Here is an 18074-nt window from a genome sequence, read left to right as displayed (position 1 = left end):
AGTATTACAACTCCACCCATACAGTTCCTCATCCTTAGTGATTCCTAAAGAAAAAAAAGTGTAATCAAACTCAACCAATCGAAGGTACTCCTCCCATCTCCTCTACTAGTGCATGACGTACATCCTCAACATATCCTCTGGAATCGCGTTGATCCTTTCTGTCTGTCCATCTATTTATGGATGATAACTTGTACTAAAGTCCAACTATGTCCCAAAACCTGCAAACAACTCCTTCCAAAACTTGGAAGTGAACTTAGCATCCCTGTCTGACACAACCTTCTTTGGAACACCACGCAACCTCACTATCTCCCTAATGAATACATGTGCCACCTCCCTAGTTGAATAAGTAATCTTCACTAGAATGAAGTGAGCTACCTTGCTTAACCTATCAATCATAACCATGATAGAATCATGTTGCCTCGATGTCCTCAGAAGACTTGTAATGAAATCCATGGAAATGACCTCCCATTTCCATTCTGGAATCAAAATAGGCTAAAGCAACCCACATGGATGCTTACACTCTGCTTTCACCTGCTAGCAATCCAAACATCTAGCCACAAACTCTACCACTTTGTTCTTCAGATTCGGCCAATAGTATAACTTCTTCATTGTTGTCAATTTCTTTTGATATCCTGGGTGACCTGAATATGGCTTGACATGAAACTCCCTCAAGATAATATTCTTAAGACCACTGTCATCTAGCACATAGATCTTACCTCTGAATCTCACCAAACCATCTGACATGAGATGATAGTCCATATCCTGATCACCTATACTCTACTATAACCTGTGCCTAGGTTCCTTATACCTATCATCATATTTTCCTTCGTATAATATCTGATCTTGTAAATATGTCCCATACAATCTCACAGCTGCAACGTGTCTCATCTGCACTTTCCTATTGAGAGAATCTGCAACCCTATTCTCCTTACCCTTGATCTTAAAGTCAAACTCACTGATCCTTGCCAACCATCTAGATTTCCTGGAATTTAGATTTTGTTGGTCAAATATATATCTCAACCCATTGTGATCACTCATCAATACAAACCTCATGCCAAGAAGATAATGCCTCCACATCTTCAAGGCATGAATGATAGCTACCAACTTAAGATCATGAGTCACATAGTTTTGCTCATGCTCATTCAGTTTCCTAGACTCATAAAACACTACCTGTCTCTCCTGCATCAAGACTCCATCGAGCCCTCTCTTGCAGGAATGTGTACACACCATGAACTCTCTACCTGGATGTGTAATCTTAATAACTAGAGCATTTGTCAACAACTACTTCAACTGCTCAAAATTGGTTGCACATTCCTCTGTCCATTCAAATTTCTTACCTTTTCTTTGCAATGATCTAATAGGATATGAAATGCATGATAAGTTATTGATGAACCTCCTATAGTAACCTACTAACCCCATGAATGATTTGACCTCATCCACATTCTTAGGAGTTGCCCACTCCATGATAGCCCTTATTTTTTTGGATTGACTGCTATGCCTTCCTTGGAAACAACATGTCACAAGTAATGTACCTTTGTCTGAAAGAAGCTACACTTGATAAGCTTGGGATACAACTGATGCTCTCTTATAAATCTCAACATTGATTCTAAGTGTTCTACATGCTCTTCCTCATTCTTAGAATATATCAATACATCATCAATGAATACAATCACAAACTTGTCTAAATAAAGACATAATACACTATTATCAAGCACATAAAAGTAGTTGGGGCATTAGTCAAACAAAAAGGAACCATAACAAACTCATAATTCCCATACCTGGTCTTGAAATAAATCCTATAAATGTCCTCTTCTTTGATGTGTACCTAATGATATCCTGATCTTAGATCAATCTTCGAGAACATTGTTTCTCCCTTCAATTGACCAAACAAGTCATCAATCCTCGGAAACAGGTATCTATTCTTGATGGTTACCTTGTTCAACTTCATGTAGTCAATACACAACCTAATAGTACCATCCTTCTTCCTTATGAACTGTACTGGTGCATTTCCCTCAACTCTACTAACTTTGTGTGCTCGCCCGGTAAGGTGATTTTGATGTTGGTGTTGCCCCTGGTACCAAATCAATAGAAAATTCCACTTCCCTATGGGGAGGAAACTTTGGAATCTCTGCTGAAAATACATTATCAAACTATTGTAATACAAGGTACCTTTTGAATATGTCTGCATCCTCAACATCATTACCCTTGTCACTGGAAATATGAACTGCAAGCATTACACACCCCTTCCTACAACTGTGCTTAGCCTGCATAGATGTAATCATTCAAACTGATGTAGTCTTCTTCTTTCCCTGCAATATTCTCTTTTCCCCATTATCATCCATTCAATCAATGGCCTTGTCATAAAAATCTACTTTAGTCCTATGAAGATACAACCAATCCATACCCAAAATCATATTATATGATCCCAACAGAAGTACATTCAGATGTGTTGTTGTAGGCATACCATTCAGTTCAATTGCATAAGATCTTACCCAGTGATGAACTCTCTTCTTAGTACTTGTAGCCAACTGCAACAACCAAGACTCTGCATGGACTTATTTTATCAAGCCATATTTATCCATCAGGTTAGGATTACCATAACTATAATTTTATCTAGGATCAATAAAAATAGAAACAACTCGACCAAAGAGCTTACCTTCCATCTCAATAATGGATTCTTGGCGATCTTCCTGCTACTTGTCCATAGCTGCATAAATCTCAGGAATGCTATGACCAAAATCCTCAACTGTCTATGCCTCCTAAGCCCTATATATATATTAGGCCTACCACCTTGGTACAATGGGCAATCCTTCTTGTGATGATGTTTTCCACATATCCAAAACTATAATGGTACCCTACCATCACCTATGTTTTTCTACTCTCCAGGTTGTGACTCATGTATCTTCTCAATTGCATTAGACTTCTTGTAAGTAGAAACATTTTCTTTCTCACCTACATCCTGAGGTCTTTCCCGCTTCGGTGCCACATCCCTTTAACTTTATCATTCCCCTTCAAATCATGCTTAGGCTCAACTTTACGCTTTGACTTCTCATAACAATGCTTTAACTTCCAGATGGCCTCCTCCAATGACATGGGCTCATCAAACTCAATTTTGTCTCTCTATGCTACTAGAAACCCACTGATGAATCTTTGAATCTTTGAATCTTAGCCTTCTCATCCTTGAGTTAAGGAACATACCTCAATATCTCCAAGAACCTGCTCGTATACTCATAATATGTCATAGAACCCATCTACATCTCATAAAATTCCTTAGCTTTGTCATCGTAGTACCTCTTCGATAGATACTTCTTCTTGAAGAGTCTCTTGAACTCATCCAAAATCAACTCTTCTTCTCGAATACCCTTGACATTCTTCACATCTTAACACCAAATGGGTGCTTTCCCTTTAAGATTAAAGGTGGTTATTTTGGCTTTCATGTTATCTGGGTAGTTATGCAATCTAAAGAATTTCTTCATCCCAAGAAATCATGTCTCTGCATCTTTTGACTTCTTCATCTCTCCATTCAATATAGGAGGTTTGACTTTCTTGAAATCCTCAAGTAAATATTGACTCCTCCTATAAGGATGATGACGGTGATGATTGCGATAATGTCTCCTGGATTAGAAACTATAATGATGCCCATACATACCATTCCTCTTGACATGTGTGTCTAGTGATCTACCGCCTCTTACTATATCTGCTTTATCTAACCTATATCTAGACGGAGACCTGCTACTATAGGCTCCATTAGTTTTTCTTCCTTCTCTTGATTAATCCTTAACTGTCCCTACCTCTGCAAAACTGACAAGCTCTAGAGAATCACTGCATTAACCTCTGTCTACTTTTCCTAAGCCCTTGCAAGTGTTTCTTGAGCCTCAACCAACCAGTCGTTGATTGTCTTAAAACTTCTTATCTCTACCCTCAAACTCCTTAATGTATTTGCTATATGAGGAGAATATTCACCTCCTTGTTGCCCAACTGATCTATAGGGAGAGTCATAGGAACTATAGTCTACCATTTTTCTTGTCATATCTGATTCTCTTCTTCCTGCAAGTAGGCCATGTCGATAAACAAAATAGATAGCAAAATCAAAACCATACCTCATTAATGTTCAAGGGAGCATTATCTCATCAGGAACATCATTCAACATTAACATGATACATATAGAATCATAATCATATCCATATAACAACATCATGCATGAACATACCAATTGTATAACATCAACCCATGCATGACAATCATGACCTTGACAACATTAGATTTTACCCAAGGAGGGTTCAACCTGCTCTGATAGCACCATGTAACCACCTCCTCCTACATTTATCCACTTTCACCAGTTTTCCCAGGGTAAACATGAGCTAAGGGTCACTATGATAAGACTCAACCTCCTATATGACCTTAAGGAAATGGAGTCGACAACTTAAGACCTTATTGACTTCCCTCGGGTGTTACAAGACCTCCAGGAGCTACCTAACTCTAGGTGTCCATCCCCTGAGCTAACTCTCTTTTTTACTTACCTAGGCTCTCAGTCGCCCCCTTGACAAGGCCTCCAAGTGAGTATAAGCATCCATTCACTCCCAATGGTCTGCTTCCTAATGACTATGGACTTTTCCAATCATTTTTGTGCTAGAGACCCCGAATTCTGAGCCACTTTTTTAGGGCTAGGACTTAGGCCTCTACCCAGAAATCAATGAAACTTCCAAAAACAATGAATAACATAGAAATAAAACTTCTAAACCAAGAAATTGAACAAGGACTTGACCTAACCCCTCCCAACCAGGATAGGCATTCCGTCAAACACATGGTAAACATGCAACCTACAAGTCATGAATTCATATCTAAACATGGGGATCTGAAACTTATATGAGGCTTACCAAGAAGGACTAATTCCTTCTCACAATAGTTTTCATAACACCAATTACGTCATGTGTTCATTAACTAGACATTAATTAATTAAAATGTAATCATATCCATACTTAGATCGGTCATATAACCATGCTTATAACGAGCATAGAACTAGGTAGATAACAATGATAGAACAACCATTAAAACCACATAATACAAGTACAGTTACCCATAAAAAACAAGATAAAATTAGCTCTTATTAACCATATGCAAAATCCAACCAAGTCAGGGACTTCCACGTACCACCCAACCATGGATTAGGTTGAACCAAATTTTTCTTTCATCCAATCAGCCTCGAGCCATATTCCAAGCATGAATGTGGGATCTCATGTGATAAACCAATCCATAAACAACAAGGGAACCCAAAGGTTAAACCACCTCCACCCTCACCACACTTTGATCTCACCTAAACTGGTTCCAAGATCACAAAACCAAACCAAGATGGGATACTTCAAAATTCTTCACCATCCCTTAAGGAATTTTCCTGTCTCCACCCACCTGTTGAGGGCTTCCCAGAGAAAACAATTATCTACCCCCAACCCTTAGGATTTGCTAGAGACCACCTCACCCAGATCCAAAACCTTTCGGAAATCCAAAGCTCAACCAAGGAAGAATCCCATCATGCCATGGTTATCTGTAAATGGAAAGGAAAGGCTAAACCATTGTCAAAACTTGGAAAAACCCATGACAATGACAACAAATGAACCAAATACACACATGCATATACCATGCATTCTAGAACCAAATAGGAAATCATACATGCAACCTCTTGCTCACAAGTATTCCCGTTTAACCTCCTTGATGCAACCTTTCCTTGCTTGATCCTTTCTTTCCTTTGTTTCCCTTTTCCTTCCTTTGTTTTCATTGTCCTTCCTTTGTTTTCCTTGTCCTTCCTTTTCTTTCCTTCCTTTCCTTCCTTTGTTTTCATTATCATTCCTTTGTTTTCCTTGTCCTTCCTTTTCTTTCCTTCCTTTCCTTCTCCTCTTGGTGTTCTTCTCCTCTTTGAAACTAAATTCAAAACAAAACTGACAAAATGCCCCAAATCGATGCTCTGATGTATTTTTAATATTGATGCCTCTAATTTCTTCATTTTCCTTCAATTTCCTCCTCACATGCAACCTGTGACCTTTCACCTCCCTTTTCTCCTATTTTCCTTTATTTTCATAAATAAAATGCCAATAGTGCATTTTTTTCCTTTTCAAAGCCTTTGCCATTTCCTTTTCCAATTTCTCCTTAGCCATAATACACAACAAGTGATGCCCATTAGGATGTTTTGCTCAACATTCAGCTTGGAATAAGTGTCCCATGACCTTGGCCTTAATTTTCCTTTATTGACTTTATTACATGAACTTTTTAACCGGGGGCTGTTACAATTGGCTCCTTTGACAATATTCTAGAGGTATTCTCAATGTCTTCCCTTTCTAAAGAATTTTCGTATAGGGAATATTTATCCTTATTAATCTGCATACTTATAGCCATGGAGAGGAGGTCCATGATTGTTTTTAGAATTTGAATACCAACAAGATCACTACTAAGGAAAATGAGGATATCATCAACAAAAAGCATATGTGTAAGTGAGCAAGCGTGGTGATTTTGATTTCTGATATATGATTTCTTCATTTTGCATCTAGGATAGCCCTGTTGAGACCTTACGTGACCAACAAGAAGAGAAGAGAGGAGATGGGGCATCCTTTCCTAAGGACTCTCTAAGGATTGAAAAACTGGAAGGTTGAACCATTAATAAAAAGGGCCATAGAAGAGGTATTGATGCATTTGTAGATCCAATTGACAAAAAGGGGGCAGAAACCGAGGTGAAGGAGGAGAATATTGAGATAGATCCAATCAACTCTATCAAAAGCATTTGAAATGTCCACCTTGTAAATGATGGCCTTTTGTTTCTAAGTGTGTATGGAGTGCAAACCTTCATGGGCTAGACCGATGGCTTCATGAATTTATCAACTTTCTAGGAAACCAAATTGTTCAAAAGATACGTTATTCGAGAGAATGGGATTTATTTGGAGAGCAAAGATTCCTTATATAATTTTGTAGATAGTGTTACAAAGTGAAACAAGACTAAATTGATAAAAATTAGGAGGCTTGTTCGATTGTGGAAGTATGGAAATGAAATTAGTATTAGAGGACGTAAAAATTATACCTTTTATTCTAGAGTATTCAACCATTCCCATCAAGTCCTCTCCAATGAAATCATAGCACTCAATATATAACTCGATAGGTAAACCATTGGGACCAGGGATATTTTTCCTTTTGGAAATTTTGTAGGATTGATTCAAGTTTAGCCTTTGTAACTTCTACCATTAGGACATAATTCCCTTCGTGATCAATAAATCTCAAAAAAATATTTGCAATTTGTAGGATTATGTTAAGGTTTTCCCTAGAGACATTTTTGAAGATGGATCTAAAATAGTTACAACCTTCCTGAACAATGTCTAAGAAGGTGGTTGCGGTGGAACCATCAGATCTAGAAATTTCCCAAATAATGTTGATGACTTTCCAATGGTTGGAAATTCTATGGAAGTATTTGGTGTTCTCATCACCAACCTGTAACGAAAGGGCCCTAATTTCTAGTTCCTATTCTCTTTCCTTTTCTAGAAGTAGGTTCCTTCTTTTTTCCTCTAGTGATTTAAGGGTCAAATTATAATTGTCAGAGAGGGACAAATGATTTGTATATTTTAGGAGCTCTTAAAGCTTTGATTGAGTTTCACATAAGAGTCGTTTGTCTTGAAGCTTCTTTTCTCAAGCACATAAGGATATAGTCTCCTTTTCTTTTTTCAAGTTTCTTTGAAATTGTATTAACAGAGATTAGGCTAAGGGAGGGATTGTATGGACTCCATGCCTCCTTTAATTTTCCTTTAAGAGATGGATGTTCCAATGAATCTAGGATAATTTAAAGGGAACAATAAGCTTTGGAGCTATATACTCGATATCCAAAAAATAGGTTGGTGATAAAAAATTGTTAGGTCAGGATGCCCATTATCGAATCTAAATATTATTTTCCAAAAAATCCTCAGAAAGAAGGAATTGATCCATTGCTTTAGAGATGTGTGCATCCCCTATTCTATTATTTCTCCATGTGGGTAGGATCGTTGGGGGAAGAACATAAATTGGACCTATGTAGTCAATATTATCAACAAAAAATTCTACCAGAGGGTCTATATGTGTTGCACGACCCCAAATTTTAGAGAGGTCAACTGTGAAATTTAAATCTCCTCCCATAATGAGGTTTATAGAGGAGGAGCATAGGATATTAAAATTTCTATGCTAAAAAAAAAATCTTGTTAAAATAGGGACCATATATATTTAGGCTTATGAAGGATATAGCATCATCTCCAAAGAAGAAGAAAGTGGCCAAAGAAGACCAAGAGGACCAGGTAGATGTGAAAATAAACATATTATCCTTCCATCCTATAATGAGGCCACTAGACCACCCTAAAGCATCCAAGTAGTGAAAAGACCAAGCAGGAAGAAGGGTGGATAAGATAAAAATTGCCTTTTTCCCTTCGATCATAGTTTCCTATATAAAAATGATGTGTGGGGAATAGAGATTAATAAAAAAAATCAGAGACAAGTTCTTTATGGGATTGGCCAGACCCGAGATGTTGAAAGAAAAGGGTCTCATTTTGAAACCTTTGCGGGGACAGTTGCTCTAAGGGCCCCATTAATTGATTTTTTCCTTCCTTGTTGGATTTTAAGGCAGCTCACTTGATGGCTATAGAGATATAAGATTTTTAACCCTTGTCAGGCTCCATAGAGACAAAATCCTCGGAGGCTCCTAGTCCCCCACCAAAATCGGGGAAAAAGGGTTCTTTTGGAGCCAAAGAAGAGTCCAGGGAAGGCTACGATAGTGACTCGAGATTATAAGATGGAGGGTGAGGAGCAGAAGGGGGAGAAGGGGACAAAAGAATAAATAACAAAGATGGGGGGAGAGAGATTCATAGAGGGGGGAGGAGAGAAAAAAGTAAGAACAGGGGAGGGTGGCAGAACAAAGAGGCATAGGAGCGCAAGAAGTAAATTGGTTTCGGAAGATGTAGGAAGTGTGGTATATCCAAAGGTGTTGAAAGAGTTAAAAAAACATTTAAAGATGGAGAAGAAGGGGAGGAAACTATATTCATACCCATCGAGGAGACATCTACCATCGTAGCAGAATATTGACTTGATTTCATTGTAATAGGAGATGACACTACCTCCTAATTCCTTGAATGAGAAACCAAGCCTAATCCATCGAAGGATGATGTGGAGGCATCCTCTTTAGCTTTCATTTCCTAGTTAGCGACAACATTGTCTCAAAGGGGAGACCTGTGGACTTCACTAGGGGTATTTTGAGGTAAAAAATGGGCCTCAAAACAAAAAATGTACTAACAAAATTAACTTTAAAAGAACCAATAGTATTGAAGATGATGATGTCATCCCCAAGGGAAAATGTTTTCGAGGGAAAAGAAGAAAACTACTTTTTTATTAAATTTTTGACTTATAGGTTTACTCAAATATCAAGTGTGGACACCTGTTGGATACGTAATTCAATTCCAAATCCAACGAGTACCCACTCTACATACTTTTGAGTAGACTCATATCAAAAATAAAAATGAAAATTAAATTAAATTAAATTGACTTAATTGACTTGGGAAATTCAAGTTGGAAGTCTATCTAGAGTCATGTAGAGTGATCCCTAAATTTTAGGGGCCCAGATTGATTTATTTTGAGTTGTAATTAGATAACTCATATTTACTGAGTTATAGTCAGTTAAACCAATTCTAACTGTTGGAGGAACAAGTAGAGGTCTAGTAGTGGAGTAGTGCACCAATGCATCACCAGTACCACAAGAGTTCACTGAAGATTCACTCATAAATAACTCACGCATGTCATTTCTGAGGAAGACCAAGTTAATATTAGAGTTCAGGTACAGTGTACTATCAGTTGTATAATTTTCCAAGTTGTACAGATAGTGCATGCAGTCAGTTGAGGGCCTATGTTTCGATTGCACAATTATGGAGAGTGGATTTCCCAATTAAATATGGGTTGATTCCTTTAGGGATTGAGCAAGGAATTATGGGCTTGGAAGGCTAGGAATTTGGCTAAGTGTTGGCCAAAGGCAGTGAGTCAGGCAGATGATAGAAAATACTTGTGCAGGTTAAGCTCAAGGTTGAGCAGAGCATATTGTATTCATCCCACTTGCCTAGGAAGCAAAGAGATAGATTGTACTAGTGCAGGAATTGTTCAGGGTTGAAAAAGCATTATATTTTCTTCTCACATCTTTTGGTTAATGCAATATAGATAGTCGTGGTTTTTAGCAATTTCTTTCCCTAGAGAAATATTGTGTTATGTGCGATTGATATTCTTCCTTTTCTGCTTATTGTTTTCAAAGATCAATTTTGGTTTCTATCGAAGAGTAGAGTAGATTCTTGTCTTGTGTTTTAGCATATCACATAAGTTGTTGAATCTAAAGTAAAAATATACATGGTATCGGAGATGAAGATAGTATAGAAGATGAGAATTCGAGTTTGTTGTGCAGGTGGAATTGAATTTACAGTTCATACTTCAGAATCAACAATATGGCTTTCTACGGTTTGCGACTTGAGTATGCCTTGGAGGGAAGCTCGAATTACATAGCTTGGAAGGATAGGATGGATGCAGTGCTGGAACACAATGGCCTCAAGGAATTCATAGATCATGACATTCCTAAGCCTCCAACATCTGATGCTAAAGATCTAGCTAAATGGAGAAAGTGTTTGGAAAAAGCGAGAAGGATTATCCTGGAAAGAGTTCAAGATCACATTGTCTCGAGTCTCCATGGTAAGGATACTTCATATGCAATGTGGAAGGAATTGATGGACCTATTTCAGAATAGCAATGACCATAGGAAATTGGCACTGAAGGACAAACTCAGAAAGATCAAGATGGAGAAGGGCGAATCAATTCTGAATTACTTGACCAAGTTCACCCATTGTTGGGATGAGCTTGGAAGTGTCGGGATTACTGTTTCCGAAGACGATATGGTGAGCCTAGCTCTTTGAGGACTTCCCAAGAGCTGGCATAATTACAAGGACTCTGTTAATGGGAGGGAGAAGTTACCATATTGGGAGCGGCAGTGGTTGGATTTGGTACAGGAAGAGATTCGAAGGAACACCAGAGATGCGACCTCTTCCAAAGAAGTGGAAGAGGACTTTGCATTAGTGAGGAAAGAAAATAAATCCAAGGGAAAGAAGTCCTAAGGTAATGCAGGCGGTAAGAAGAAGGACTTGTCGAAAGTCAAGTGTTTTCACTGTCACGAGTACGAGAACTATGCCATGAATTTCCAACGGAAGAAAGCAAGCATGGAGCCTGTAGTTGCAGCAGTAGGTGAAGCTATAAATTCACAAGTAAAGCTTGACTTCACTCTCATTTCATGCATGGCCAACACTGTAATGGGAAGCGTGTGGTATCTCGACAGCAGTGCCTCGTTCCATATGACGGGGAATAGAAATCTCTTCAGTGACTTTGAGGAGAAAGACCTCAAGCAGAACATAGAGTTTGGAGATGATGGGAGGTATAGCGCTACTAGGATTGGTACAATTACCTTTCAGAGGGAGTTTGGCTCCCCTCTCAGAATCACAGGTGTGATGTATGTTTCAGGAATAAAGAATAATCTTGTTTCTGTCGCAGTATTGGAAGACCATGGCTATGATGTGATTTTTAGTTAGGGAAAGGTTTTCCTTAGAAACATCGCCACGGGACAGGTGAAACAGATCGGTGTGAGAGTCAAGAACCTGTATGATCTCGAGGTCGAAGATGCATGCAAAGCATTGAGGAGCAAGGCAAAGGTTAGAGACTTGGTGGTTGAGAGGGAGAATGAATTACCTTTCAACATGCAGCCCCAGAAGAAGCCTCAGAAGCAGCCTCAGAAAGTTGTGGAGAAACCACAATTAGAGAAGCAGAGAGGAGACCGAGTGGAGAGATCCACTCAAGTAGAGAAGAAGAAACCTCATAAGCAGCCTCAAAAAGTCGTGGAGCAACCACAATTGGAGAAGTAGAGAGGAGACCAAGTGGAGACATCCACTCAAGCAAAGACCTCCAGTAGGGGGGAATTTCGAGCCAAGTGGGTAGAGGGAGCACATGCATCCATACCTCCAGGTGATAGGTGGGGAGATGTGAAGTATTAGTCCCAAGAGTGAAGAAATTTGGGCAGGTTCCATTGAGGGGTTTTGTCTCATGGATCATTACCTTGCTACGGGATCCCACAGTACACAGTAGCAGGATGGATCAGTGGCGATTGATGCAGTCAAATATTAGAGTGATAGAGGCAGAGACTAGCAACAATCAGATACTGGAGAGTGCAAAACAGAGTTGACAGTAGAATCAAATACTGGAGAGTGCAAAATAGAGTTGACAGCAGAATCAAATACTGGAGAGTGCAAAACAGAGTTGACAGTAGTGTAGATGGCATAAAGGCAGAGTCAGCAGAAGCACAGAGTTTTCAGGCAACCGAGGCAGAGTAGTAGCAGTCAGAGACTTTGATGACAGATGCGTCATACTGATTAAGTTTTTTTTTTTTTTTTTTTTTTTTTTTTTTTTTTTTTTTTTTTTTTTTTCAGTTTCAGAAGTTGCAGTAGCAAATTCCAAAAATAAGTGTTGCATGCAGAAAATTCCAAAAATATAGGATCAGGATAGAGTTGAATTCCTTTCTTGTTGAGAGGGAGTGTTGAAAATAACACCAAGAAATGTTAAAAATAGCGTATAGAAATTCCAATTTAATTTGTCCTTGAATTAAATTGTGAATTAAATCAAAATTATATTCTCATAGCAACTTGTAATAGTTAATGAAATTAAATTGACTTAGGAAATTCGAGTTGGAAGTCTATCTAGAGTCATGTAGATTGATCCCTACATTTTAGGGGCCCAGGTTGAGTTCTTTTGAGTTGTAATTAGATAACTCAGTCTAACTGAGTTATAGTCAATTAAACTAGTTCTAACTATTGGAGGAAATAGTAGAGGTCTAGTAGTAGAGTAGTGCACTAGTGCATCATCATTACCACACCATTTAACTGAAGATTCACTCATAAATAACTCATGCATGTCAATCCAGAGGAAGACCCAGTTGAGATTAGAGTTCAAGGATAGTGTACTATCAGTTGTATAATTTTCTGAGTTGTACAAATGGTGCATGCAATCAGTTGAGGGCCTATGTTTGGATTGTGCATTTATGGAGAGTGGATTTCCCAATTAAATATGGGTTGATTCATTTAGGGATTGCACAAGGAAGTAGGGGCTAGGAAGACTAGGAATTTGGCTAAGTGTTGGCCAAAGGAAGTCAGTCTGTTATGCTCTTAACCTGCAAGACGATACCAGAATACCAAATATGCGAAGAAATATACCCAAAACATAGAACAATGAGCAATAACAGCAAGTATTTTATTAATTAGAAAGCAATGTTCACTTGCCTCTTCGAGGGGGCAACCTCCAATAGAGCAGAGCTCGATTACAAAAGAAGACATGATGCTCCTTGAGGGGAGTCTCTATCCTTTATATAGGATTCGTACATGCAGTACCATGGGGCAATAACATGGTTCTTATTAATACCATCTACCTAATACCATGGCCCATTTGCAACTAACTGTGGTCCCTTCATTAAATGCGGGTTAACCACTTACAATTATTAATATGGGCTTTATTGACTCTTTACTTAACTATAACTATGACTCGATCCTATTACATAAATAAGAGGGTTAGGGTGGGACCCTAACATGCCCTCCCCCATAAGAATAGCCTTGTCCTCAAGGCTGAAGTTGCGGAAACTGCTGAAGAATAGTGGCTGGTTCCTAGGTTGCATCTTCCGAAGAGGTGTCTTTCCACTTGACGAGGACTTCCTTGATCATGCAGCCACGCATGTGCCTTTCTCGTGTATCAAGAACCTGTTCAGGTTGGAGCCAGATTGACCCTTCTTCATCCAGTTCAGGTAGATTGGTTTGAATTCTGCAATTGTTCCCAATCACTTTCTTGAGGCATGAGACATGGAAAACTGGATGGATTTTTGCAGTGGGTGGCAAAGCTAGCTTGTAGGCAACTTCTCCAATGCACTGAAGTACTTGATACAGTCCGTAGAATTTTGGAGATAGTTTCTGACAACCCTTGTCTTTGAGTGACGTTTGCTTATAGGGTTGCAACCTCAAAAATACCTGATCCCCTTCTTGAAATTGGCATTCTGAGCGGTGTTGATCTACCTGTTGCTTCATGCGGTTTTGAGCTTGATGAAGATTCTCTCTAAGGTGGGCCAGCATGGTTGTGTGGTTCTGTAGGAGTTGATCCACTGCTTGTACCTTTGAGGATCCCTTGATATAAGAAGTAGGGGAAGGAGGAATTTGAACAGAAACTACTTCATATGGAGCCATTTTGGTGGTGGCACGATAGTTGGTGTTATACCACATTCAGCTAGAGGTAACCATTCTACCCAGAGATGTTTCTTTTCTGAAGTGAAACACCTAAGGTATGTTTCCAGACATTTGTTGACTGCTTCAGTTTGACCATCAGTTTGTGGATGATAGGAAGTACTGAGTTGTAGTTGGGTACCTTGTAGCCAGAAGAGTTCCTGCCAAAAGTTATTGGTGAAGACCGGGTCACGATCAGACACAATGGAAGTGGCATGCCATGCAATTTGAAGATCTGATTCATGAAAGATTGAGCAACCAAAGTTGGTGTAAAAGGGTGGGGTAGGGTGCAAAAATGAGCATACTTAAAAAGTTTGTCCATAACCACCATGATGACTGACTTGTTTCCTGACTTTGGAAGACCCGTAATGAAATCCGTAGAAACCTCTGTCCAAATTGAGGCCGGTATGGGCAATGGTTGTAATGTGCCTGGGGATTTGACTGTTTCTCCTTTGTGGCGCTGACAGACATTGCATTCAGCTACAAAATTAAGAATGTCCTTTTTCATGCCTGTCCAAAAAAAATATCTTCGAGTGCGAGCATACGTCTTCTGAAAGCCTGAATGTCCTGCAATGGGAGATGAGTGCAACTCCGCCAAAATGTGGCTTTTGAGGGTGGATGTTGGTGATATTACGACTCTGTCCTTGTAGCGAATAATCTCATCCTGCCATGAGCAGCCCGCTGTGGAATTTGGATCTGCTTGCAATTGATTAATGAGTTGGGATAGCCAGGGATGTGAAAACCATTCCTTGTGAGCTTCTTCAATCCATTCTGGAATGGGAAGGGAAATTGCGAGCAAGGTACTTTCCTCCTCAAATTGGCGGGATAACGCATATGCTACAATATTTTCGTGTCCTTTCTTGTAAATTATCTCATAATCATATCCCAACATTTTAGTGAGCCATTTATTTTGTTGTGGTGAGGATAGGCGTTGCTCCAAAAAATATTTAAGGCTTTGATGGTCTGTGCAGATTTGGAAACGTCGCCCCAATAAGTATGGTCACCAGGTATCTACTACATGTAAGATGGCCATCATCTCCTTCTCATAGGTAGATTGTCCCAAATTCTTCCCACTTAGTTGTTGGCTCATGAAGGCCAAGGGTCGACCTTCCTGCATTAAGACCACCCCAATATCTGTACCCGAAGCATCACATTCAATCACAAAAGATTTAGTGAAGTCTGGTAGTGCTAAGACTGGAGTGGAACACATGGCATGTTTGAGAGTTTTAAAGGCTTGTTGTGCTTCATCAGTCCAGAGGAATGAATTTTTCTTTAGGAGTTGAGTGAGGGGCCTAGCAATGCGACCATAATTGTGGACAAATTTCCGATAGTAGCCTGTGAGACCCAAAAATCCTCTCAAGCTCTTCAATGTCTTAGGTTGAGGCCAATCCTGCATTGCCTGGATCTTTTTGGGGTCCACCCTGACACCTTCACGCCCCACAATGTGGCCCAAATACTCAGCTTCTTCCATGCCAAAAGAACACTTGGACATCTTGACAAATAGTTTATGCTTGTGGAGCAGTTGCAAGAGCAGATCTACATGCTGAAGATGTGCGACCCAGGTGCGACTGTAGATGAGGATGTCATCAAAGAAAACAAGGACAAATTTTCTGAGATATGGTTTGAGCAGGTGGTTCATAAGGCTCTAAAAAGTGGATGGGGCATTACAAAGACTGAAGGGCATGACCAGGAACTCATAATTGCTTCATGAGTTCGGAAAGCAGTCTTTGGAATGTCTACTTCTTTCATGCGAATTTGGTGGTAGCTTGAGCGAAGGTCAAGCTTAGTAAAGAATTGAGCCCCATTTAGTTCATCCAGCAAATCATCAACAACCGGGATAGGAAATTTATCTTTGACTGTCAAATTATTAAGGGCCCTGAAGTCTGGACACATACGCCATTCCCCATCTTTCTTGAGCACCATGACGACCAGCGATGAATAAGGACTAATGCTAGGACGAATGATGCCTGCTTCCAAGAGTTCCTTGATTATATTTTCTATTTCATTCTTTTGGGCAAATGGATATCTATATGGGCACACATTTGGTGGTTGGGCCCCTGGGACCAAAGTAATTCTATGATCATGTTCCCCTCTCGAGGGTGGAAGCTCATGAGGCTTGTCAAAGACTGGTAGATGGTTGTTTAAGATCTGTTGCATCTCAGGATGAATATGAACAGGATTGGGTTCGCAGGCCTGGATGGCATTAAATTGAGCTATAACTCCATGGTGGCCCTTTTTTAACAATTTTTCCATCCGATGTGAGCTGATGATAGAGGGAGATCCCGCCTAGAGTCCACGGAGGGTATGTGTGTGGTTGTTCTACTTAAAGCTCATATATAACTCCTGGAAATCCATTGTGATTGGGCCAAGTGTGCAAAGCCATTCAGCACCGAGGACAATGTCGCACCCTCCCATGTGTATGGCAAACATGTGGGTCTTTAATTGATAATCCCCCATTTGAAGTTTGACATTTTCACAGTGGCCTTCACATTTCATTGTTCCCCCATCAACAATTTGGACCTGGAAGTTAGAAATTGCTCGGACAAAACAATGCACTACTTTCGTGACTCTTTGATGGATAAAATTATGTGTACTTCCACTACCAATCAAGACTACTACTAGTCGATGCTTAATAAAACCTCTGATTTTGAGAGTTTGAGGCGAAGAAATCCATGTCAAAGCATGCAACGAGATAACTGGTTCTTCAGGTACATTATCCTGCTGGTTGTCCTCTTCTTCCTCCTCTGGTTGCTCAAGTGGTGGGGCTTCCTCTGATGCACTGTGATCAGTAGCATCAATTTGAAAAAATTTGGGCTCCTTGCATTTATGCCCGGGGGAGTATTTCTCATCACAGTAGTAACATAATCCTTGCTTTCTTCTTTCCGCCATTTCTGCTGGTGACACCTTTTGAACCTTGAGTGTCTGGGTAGTGCTTTGAGCCTGTGGGGGGCGACCCTTGGCGATGAAATTTGGGCAATTGGACTGGGCCGCCAATGCACGTTCGACTTCACGAGCTATCCTGCAAGCATGCAGCCATGAGCTAGGGTGGTGCAGTCAGACATGGGCTTGTATGGCTTCTTTGAGACCACTGACAAAACATTCCGTGTAGAACTCATCGTGTAGACCTCTAGTGCGAAAAGCTAAGGCTTCAAAGGCTGCAATATATTCATTCATTGTTCCTGTTTGTCTAAGCTTAGTGAGACGGCCCAAAAAGTCAGGTTCATGGTCAAAGAAATCCATAAGAGCTTTTTGAATGTCTCCCACGTCAAGGGCCTTCCATAGCAACGTTGATGCCATTGCCACCATTGCCATCTTTCATTGTCCAAGTACATGATACCCACACTAAGCTGAGTCGCATTATCCAGGATGTAATTCAGTGTGAAATATTGCTCCATTTGCGCTATCCATGCTGCTGGGTGAGAGCCATCAAATTTATACATGTCCATCTTGGGCGGTTGCGGATGGGATTGTTGGTGGGTGCCAAAGAGGTGAAGATACTGGCTAGACTCACCCTCATTGTTTTCATTGCCAATATATGCCTCCTCGCGTGCCTTCACCTTGCCCTTAGAGAGTGTGGTCGTTAAATCCTTCAGCTGCGCTACGATATCTTTCAAGGATGATTCAAGGTTGTCCATCCTCTCATTCGATATAGTTTGAGCTCTAGTTTGTACCATGCACCAAGCCGATTTACTGGAAATTTGGGACCGCCCAAATTTTTTGGCACTAACAATTGAATGGTACCACTTTGCT

The sequence above is a fragment of the Pinus tabuliformis genome, chromosome X, assembly GCF_031772625.1.
Source record: "Pinus tabuliformis cultivar Carrire ecotype Pingquan chromosome X, CPIR1, whole genome shotgun sequence".
Classification (NCBI taxonomy): Eukaryota; Viridiplantae; Streptophyta; class Pinopsida; order Pinales; family Pinaceae; genus Pinus; species Pinus tabuliformis.
The sequence above is the reverse complement of the archived record's forward strand: the minus strand, read 5'-3'. Positions refer to the sequence as shown.